The following is a 7,769-nucleotide window of genomic DNA, read 5'->3' as shown; positions in this document are numbered from 1 at the left end:
AATTAAACTTGATCGCAGCCGCAACAGAAAATCATTAAAACTAGGCAAAAAAGTTTTTTTTTTTTTAGCTTTTTTTTTAAACAATTCATTACATGCAGCTGGTTTAATGTAATGAGCATGTCAAAACCCAACTGTACAAGACATTCAGAGGGAATCAAGCCTGCACCAGGTTAAAGACTTTTCCCTCTACAGGGAAACACTGATCCACATTTTTCTGATAGACCAAACAACTAATCAATTAATCGAGGAAATATTCAACACATTAATCGACTATGAAAATAACCCCAAATCCCTATCATTATGTTCAAGTGCATTGCATTGAAGCCCTGGATATAAGCCTCCCTCTCGATCTCTCTTAAATATTTTTGTTCTCTCTGTTTTGTCATTTAGTAAACTTGATAGATTTCAACCATATTATTCCTTCTTGAGTCTCTTTAACAAGAACTTCGATTAATGTATGAATTGAATAGTGATTTTGTGACCTATGATGAGGGAACAACCAGTGATACCCTTGGTAGTACCATCAAATGATAGCCTATAGCGATGTCATCAGGATACACATACACCGGTAGGCAGTGGCCCACCTTACCGGGTGATCAAGTTGTGGTCCACCAGAATTTATAGTTTACCCACCTCTTTTTTTACCACTACACCACTGGTCGCAATGCATTGTGGGAATCACGGTACGGAAGTAGATACAGTGTAGTTGCGTATAGTAGGCAGTTGGAAACGTCGGTCATTTGGTCATTAATTTAGGTAATTTTTGGGGAAAAATGGTTCAGTATTGTTGTATTGTTAACTGTAGGAATCGATCTCACGATCGAAAGGGCAAACGCCTCTTGAATCACATTAGTTTTCACAATTTTCCTACTTGGAAAAAAATACAAGGAGACTTTGTGTCAGAAATCACCAAGAGGCGTCGGATGGCTTGGTCTGTGAGGAGGAAAACCATCACCGTCGATAATATTTCAAAAAACATGCTTGTTTGCTCACGGCACTTTCACAAAGGTAAGTTATTATCAAAGCTGTGGTCTTTTTGCTTTGCTTTGTAGTCAACTCCGTTAGCATCGCGGCTAATCGCGATTAGCCGTTTGGCTAACTGATAACTGATATTTTTATGACATGGTCAATAGATTTTCAGCTGCCAGAGTTAACTAGCTAGCTACATTTACATTGAATGTATTTATTTAGCAGTTATTTAAAGTTATGCTGTTCAGATATAATTCCTAGCTATAACGTTACCCAGATAGCAATGAGTCGGCGGACCACCGTCGGCGCACCGGCGGCAGTAGAAGCGACAGAATGGCGAAATCGCAAACACGTTGGACGGCGCACCGCCGGCGGCAGCCGCTTTTTAAAAGCGGCAGCCGCCTTCCTACCGCCTTCGTCCCGCGGCCGGCCCGCGGGCCAACCGCCGTCCCGCCGCTGTTATATTTAAGGCGGCCCGCTGGAGGCAAGCGCTATTTTCGAGCGATCTGCCGCCGCTTATTCTGGCTATATATATATATATATATATATATATATATAATATTTAATATTTATAGCATGCAGTTTATCAAGAATAATGATTGCTCAAACCAGACAAATATCCATTTGGCATTTTTATTCCACATTTCAAAGTACATTAACTGTCATTTAAACAAGATGTGTCAGATCACTGAAACATAACAGAAAAATAAATAAATAAATATACTAACATGCAGGTTTCTTATTAAATTTTGGTAAAAAAACAAACAAACAAACAAAAAACAGCCTTACAAGCAAATTACAACTCTTACAATAATTGTTCATATAAAGAGGACAGCTCTAGGGTGAAACAAATTACCTGTAAGTAAAGAGAATACTTGATACGAAATAATGTGCAGGATACCAAATAAATCAAAGTATGACATCACATTTACAAGCCATTTCTAACAATAGGTTAAGTGGTAGTAATTTATAGTAAAGCTCTGGAGTAGAATAGACCATTATAACTGCAATGCTGACCTGTGGCACAAGGACTTACAAGCATTATTTGAAAAAAGAAAAAAAAGAAAGTAATTTCCACAGTTAGTGAGTATAGTGTGACACTTCTGACTTCTTTAGAGGTCTTGATGTTACTGACTGCAAGATAAAGAAAGGATTCCAGTTGTCAGTGATTCTGGGGTGTCAGTAGTCAGCCTAAGTGGTCGGCTGTGGGTCCCTCTCAGCTGTGCGGTGCCTTTTTCTGCCTTCACGGTCAGATGCTCCTTTCAGGTAACGCGAAACGTTAACCTAGACCGCTTCATCAGTGGCATCCTGGGTTGCCAGGTTCTTCCGGATGGCTAATTTAGAAAATACAGATCTGTCATTTCATTTGAATTGCATGAGGCCATACACATCTACTTAAATATAATAAAAAAAATATCCAACTTACTTTGAACAATGGTCTAAAGGAACATGTCTCTAAAACATGCTTTATCCCCTACACCAAGCTGAAAATCCAAAAAAGTGTTACAAATTACATTTCTCTGAAGCTTCTCATAAATAAATAAAAAATGTGAAAGGCTAAGGATTCAGACTGTAATATATGCAGTATACAATCTTAAATTTTACTTTTTAGATTACTCTATGGCGTTATAATCAGCAAACTTACAAATTGTTCCTGGAGCTTTTTATCCTGCTTCAAACTGTTGTCAAGACACGGCAAATCTTCCTGGGTGTGTAGGGGGAGTAACAGATCCCCTGACAGGGATAACTCCAACAGACACAACATCACCAAACTCTGCAAGACATCACAGCATAAGGGTCTGATCTGCACCTACAGGGTTTCCCAGAATAAAATAGTCAGTCCTGGTCCCTCAACTACTAAACTATGACATTTATATCTAGGTCTACTACATGTACAGGTAGCCCCAGTGGGAATTAAACCAACAACCACAGGTGCTGTTTGCAAGTTGTACCTGATTGCCCAGTGCAAGCAAACGTCTTCAACATTGTTTGTTGAACTTGCTTCACCTGCTCTTGAAGTAAGCCGCTGTCATCCGAAGCTACAAAATGAAAGGCATATGGTAATTTTGGACTTACATCACACACAAAAAAGTACAATTTAAGAAACAGTGCAAGTTCTCACCTGCTCATGCATTGCTTTCCCTCAGGGCTTGGTTCTACATTTAAAAAATAAAATAAAACAAACAACTAAAGGCACTATTTTCAATACTGTTAAAACACTGGACATTAAGACATAGGGCTAGAATATACCTTCACAGCTGAAAACTTCATGCTTGACACGAGATGCCATTGGAGTACAAGGGCCAACAATAGAGCAATGACTTTCTCCCTCCTATTGATAATCATTGACATGTAAAAATATGTTTGAAGTTATTGCATACATTTAATGAATTGGACTTAAATGTAACACTTAGTTAAGCGCAACGTATTACATACCTCCAGAGTTTTCACCCATATGCTGCCGGGGGGAGTAAAGCTTAGTACTTGATGAGCTGGGGGAGCAAACATAACAGCTTTAATTTCAATGCAGAGTATTGCATATTCAGTAATGAAACAATAATTGAACTGTGCAAAGCTAATGGAATGTACAACACACCTCAACACCTTTCATCCAGAAACTGCTGCAGCGAAGCCCATCAAGTGTCCTAGTGAAAAACAGATTATGATTAAAGGATTCATCATCTTAAAGTCAGCATGAAATCAAATTTTACAATTTGTATTTTTATATGTAATATTGTAGTGTTTATGTAAATGATTCATCTGTGCACTTCTTTTTTTTTAAAAATTTTATTCATGTACCCTTATAATATTTAATCAAACACGTGACCCTTCCCTCCCCCCTCGAAACGACTTCTCTTCCGGTCATGTGCAATGGCGTGAGGGCGTGGCAACTCCCCTCAAACCATTAGTCTGCTATGAGCAGAGATGGAGAGGAGGAGCGCTAGAGTAAAACCCTGCTCCTCTATTCAATATTCCCTTTCACTTGGAAATACGTCACAACACTGGAGAAAAGTCGTTTGTAACTTCCGGTTCATGCCAACTTTAAATAGAAGCAATAGTTTCCAAGACAAAAAATCTTCACAAATAACATCACTTACTTGTATTCAAACTCTTGGCGGATTCTGGATTACTGGGGAGAAACCTGGTTCTAAGAAAGAGGAAACAGAAATTTGATGATAATAATAATAATAATAATGAATGAAAGATTCCGTTGTCCACAATAAACAGACAAATAAATTACACAGATGAAATAAAGGAAAATCAAATGTACAAGTCAGACCCATTTACCTGCTCCCTTCATGAACTTAAAATGATGTTTCTCCCAGGTGCTGTGTGGAGGTGTGCAGCGGATGGCTAAATTGTTCCTTTGTCTTTTTTGCGGAGGTTAAATGGGGGCCAATGGCACATACCCTTCGCTGAGCCACTCCAAATGGCAGATCCTCCTTGTTGATAAACTGAACAATGTGAAGCATCTAAAATAGAAGACACATTAGCATAAAGTATACTTTTTGATTATTTTTTTTCAGGCAAAAATCAACAACATTAAAATGCTCACCCCTTCGAAAAAGCAGTAATTTTCACAAGTGGATCAACAGAAAACCATGTTCAGACAAATAAAATCATATAAACAACCTACATCGTTATTTTTGTAAGAAAACACCAAAAGTTAAACTAAGTCTTTCTAGATGTAAAGTTTGGCTACCAACTGTATATAAATACATTTAACATGTAACGTTAGAACATGCTTGAACTCAGTGTGTAAAAAAGGTGACAGCATGTGGTAGCGAACACTCTAATCTAGACTAGCAGCATAATCATGTTTAGTTAGAAAACAACACAAGTTATACTGATCAGTCTTTCTTGTCGTGAAGATTTTGCTAACGTTACCATTCCCACGTAGGCGGCAGAATAATTGTCCGTAGTTCAGGAACTGTAACGTTAGTTAATTCGACTGACCAATACTATCTTAAACCACATGTCCTCACACTTGTATAAACATACATAACAGTTAAACATAACGTTACTTAGAAGAAGAAAAAAAACTCAACGCCAGGAAGAAACTAAGTAACGTTAGCCTAGCTATGGCGGAAACATGGCGGAAACTTTGCAAACAAGGCTAACTTACTTTAGCTTGACTAGTTAGGCAAGAACAGATCTTAAGAAGAAGAACTAAAAACAATGTCAAAAATGAACATAGTAATATTGCGTTACACAAAAAGGAAAAATGTACTTACTTAAAAGATCGTATATTTCCTCTCTCCAAATACTGAAACCGTGTGACGAGACGAGTAAATCTGCTTCAGTTTTTTAGGTGCTGCCCCTCTCGACCGGTGGAGGTACTTCTCTGTTTGTGCTTTAACACTTTCTTAAACATTTGTACAGGTCGCAAAACTCGCAATTGCAAACTGCAAAGTAATCCCTTATGCATGTAAAAGGTAAAATAAAGAAAAAATTTAGCTTGTAAAACAATGAAAGACATAACCACAATTTCCTGGAGTGACAGAGAGACAAAATATTTATAAATATTTCACTTTATCCTTCAGGTCAAAACAGGGATTTTCATGTTTCTCATAGACATTACCATGGTTGCAAATTAATAAAAAAATATAAAGCAAACCCAAGATTTTGGCCAAGTTGCAGATGTCTTTCACTGTTCACTGATTTCAAGCATTGGTGAAAAATCTAACTTCATCCATTTATTCTGCTAAATATTTATTTTAAAAACTAATCAGAATCAGAAAGATATTTATTGCCAAGTAAGTTTTACAAAAGGAATTCTGTTTGGTCTATTGGTGCATCTCAAATTGTGCATAAATCAAAGAAATGTAAAGAATTGTCACCTTAAGTGAATAAAATAATTCTATATATTTTACATATTATCGCTTCAGAGTTTCAAAGTAATTTAAATATAATTTCCTAAACCTTATCATGGAATCAGAGTCAAATCTGTTATAACCCCTAATGGCTTTGGAGCAACAACAAAAATTGATATAATTCACATAATAATTATAATCGCTTTAAATGTGAAAAGTAGTTAAGATGCTGTCAGTTTCACTCATGGCTGGTCGATTTCAAAGCGGCTTGCCACCAGCCGGCCGCGGTTCATTTAGAGAGAATGAAGTCGGCAGCCCGGCGGCTGTTCGCCGGCGGCATCTCGCAAGAAATGGGAGTGACGTATTCGGCGGCAAACGTTTCATCGCCACCAGCGGGGCGCACCTATAGCCGACAGCTTGGGGCCGGCGGCAAAAAGAAGCCGTGCCGATATTTTTTGCTATCTGGGTAGTCTCCTCTGCACTGGACCTGAAAGGGATACTGCACTTTAAAATGAAAATTCTGTCATCATATACTCACCCTCATGTTGTTTCAATCCTTTATGAATTTCTTTCTTCTGCTGAACATAAAGGAAGATATTTAGAAGAATGTCAGTAACCAGACAGTTTCTGGTCCCGTTGACTTCCATAGTAGGAAAAAATATACTATGGAAGTCAATGGGACCAGAAACTGTCTGGTTGACCCACCTGTTGACACACTGATGGCCGATGACACACCCTCTGACTCTGGGGAACAACAAGATTGCATTTTTTGTGGGAAGAGGCAAGCTGAGATCAACCGTTTGCTAGAGGAGAACAGGCAACTGAAGAAAGAGATCTCCAAGAAGAATTTTGATGAGCGCTTCTTTGAAGGCAATGAAATGAAGGTGAAATACTACACTGGTCGGCCTTGCTTCGCTGTTTTGATGGGTGTGCTGGCGCAGCTCCTTCCATGCCTACAGACAGGTCGAAAACGTTCACCTTTTCAGATGGTCCTTTTAACTTTGATGTGACTGAGGCTGAACCTGCCAATTCAACATGTAGCACATCTATTTGGCTTAGACAGGAAGACAGCCTCAGTTACTTTCAGAGACACCATAGCAGTAATGTTTAAACATTTAAGGCCACTGGTGCACTGGCCAGAGAGACATTGTCTACGAGGTACCATGCCACATCAGTTTGTGGAGGCTTTCGGGGATCGTGTAGCAGTTATTGTGGACTGTTTCGAGATTGGCATTGAGAGGGCATCCAATCTTAAAGCTAGGGCACAAACATTTTCACACTACAAGCACAAACACACACTGAAATACCTTATCGGCATTACACCACAGGGAGCAATATCTTTCATTTCAAAAGGGTGGGGTGGTCGTGTGAGTGACAAACAGGTGACAGAGGACTGTGGTATTCTTCATCATCTGCTTCCTGGAGACTTGGTGCTGGCGGATCGTGGGTTTGACATCAGAGACAGCGTTGGACTGATGTGTGCTGAAGTGAAAACGCCTGCCTTCACACGAGGCCGCTGTCAGTTGGATGCAAAGGACGTGGAAGACACCAGGAAAATAGCGCACCTTAGGGTTCATGTGGAGAGAGTAATTGGTTGTGTTCGCGGAAAGTACAGCATATTGAACGACACCATTCCACTAAACATGGTGGTTCCCTGCGAAGGCGAAAACATGGTCTTACTAGACAAAATTGTGTGCGTGTGCTGTGCTCTGACTAATATGTGCCCCAGTGTTGTTATGAAACCATAATGTAACAGGAAAGCTGTCATATTATTATTGTCATTGTTACTGTTATATTGCTGTATGAAGACTTGTTGTGTATGATGTCTCTCTCTCTCTCTCTCTCTCTCTCTCTCTCTCTCACTCATTCATTCAGTCATTAATTAATTAATTAATTCATTCATTACGTTTTCTCTTGTTTTTTGGCCAGTAAGGGAGTCAGTTTAGTGTCAGTATTTATTTTTTTGTATTTTTTGTTTAAACTTTT

At 38.9% G+C, this 7,769-nt stretch overlaps 1 long non-coding RNA gene across 2 annotated transcripts; it reads right to left on the bottom strand.

Moving 5' to 3' along the window:
• Positions 1–1,588: 1,588 nt before the first annotated feature.
• On the bottom strand, positions 1,589–5,405 carry LOC309496245. 2 transcript variants are annotated; one of them, XR_014205082.1, is made up of 11 exons: positions 5,205–5,405; positions 4,258–4,442; positions 4,068–4,117; positions 3,566–3,614; positions 3,406–3,461; positions 3,220–3,301; positions 3,092–3,125; positions 2,922–3,008; positions 2,615–2,743; positions 2,396–2,453; positions 1,589–2,303 (listed from the first exon to the last, which is right to left on the bottom strand). It is a non-coding gene; the product is annotated as an uncharacterized lncRNA (long non-coding RNA). The 2 variants fall into 2 exon arrangements; XR_014205083.1 differs by having other exon boundaries at positions 2,615–2,779; positions 5,205–5,404.
• Between the last annotated feature and the right edge of the window lie 2,364 nt (positions 5,406–7,769).

Source organism: Leuciscus leuciscus (genome assembly GCF_965113295.1).
Source record: "Leuciscus leuciscus genome assembly, chromosome: 4".
Lineage (NCBI taxonomy): Eukaryota > Metazoa > Chordata > Actinopteri > Cypriniformes > Leuciscidae > Leuciscus > Leuciscus leuciscus.
Note: the sequence above shows the minus strand (reverse complement) of the source record. Positions and strands in the feature narration are given on the sequence as shown.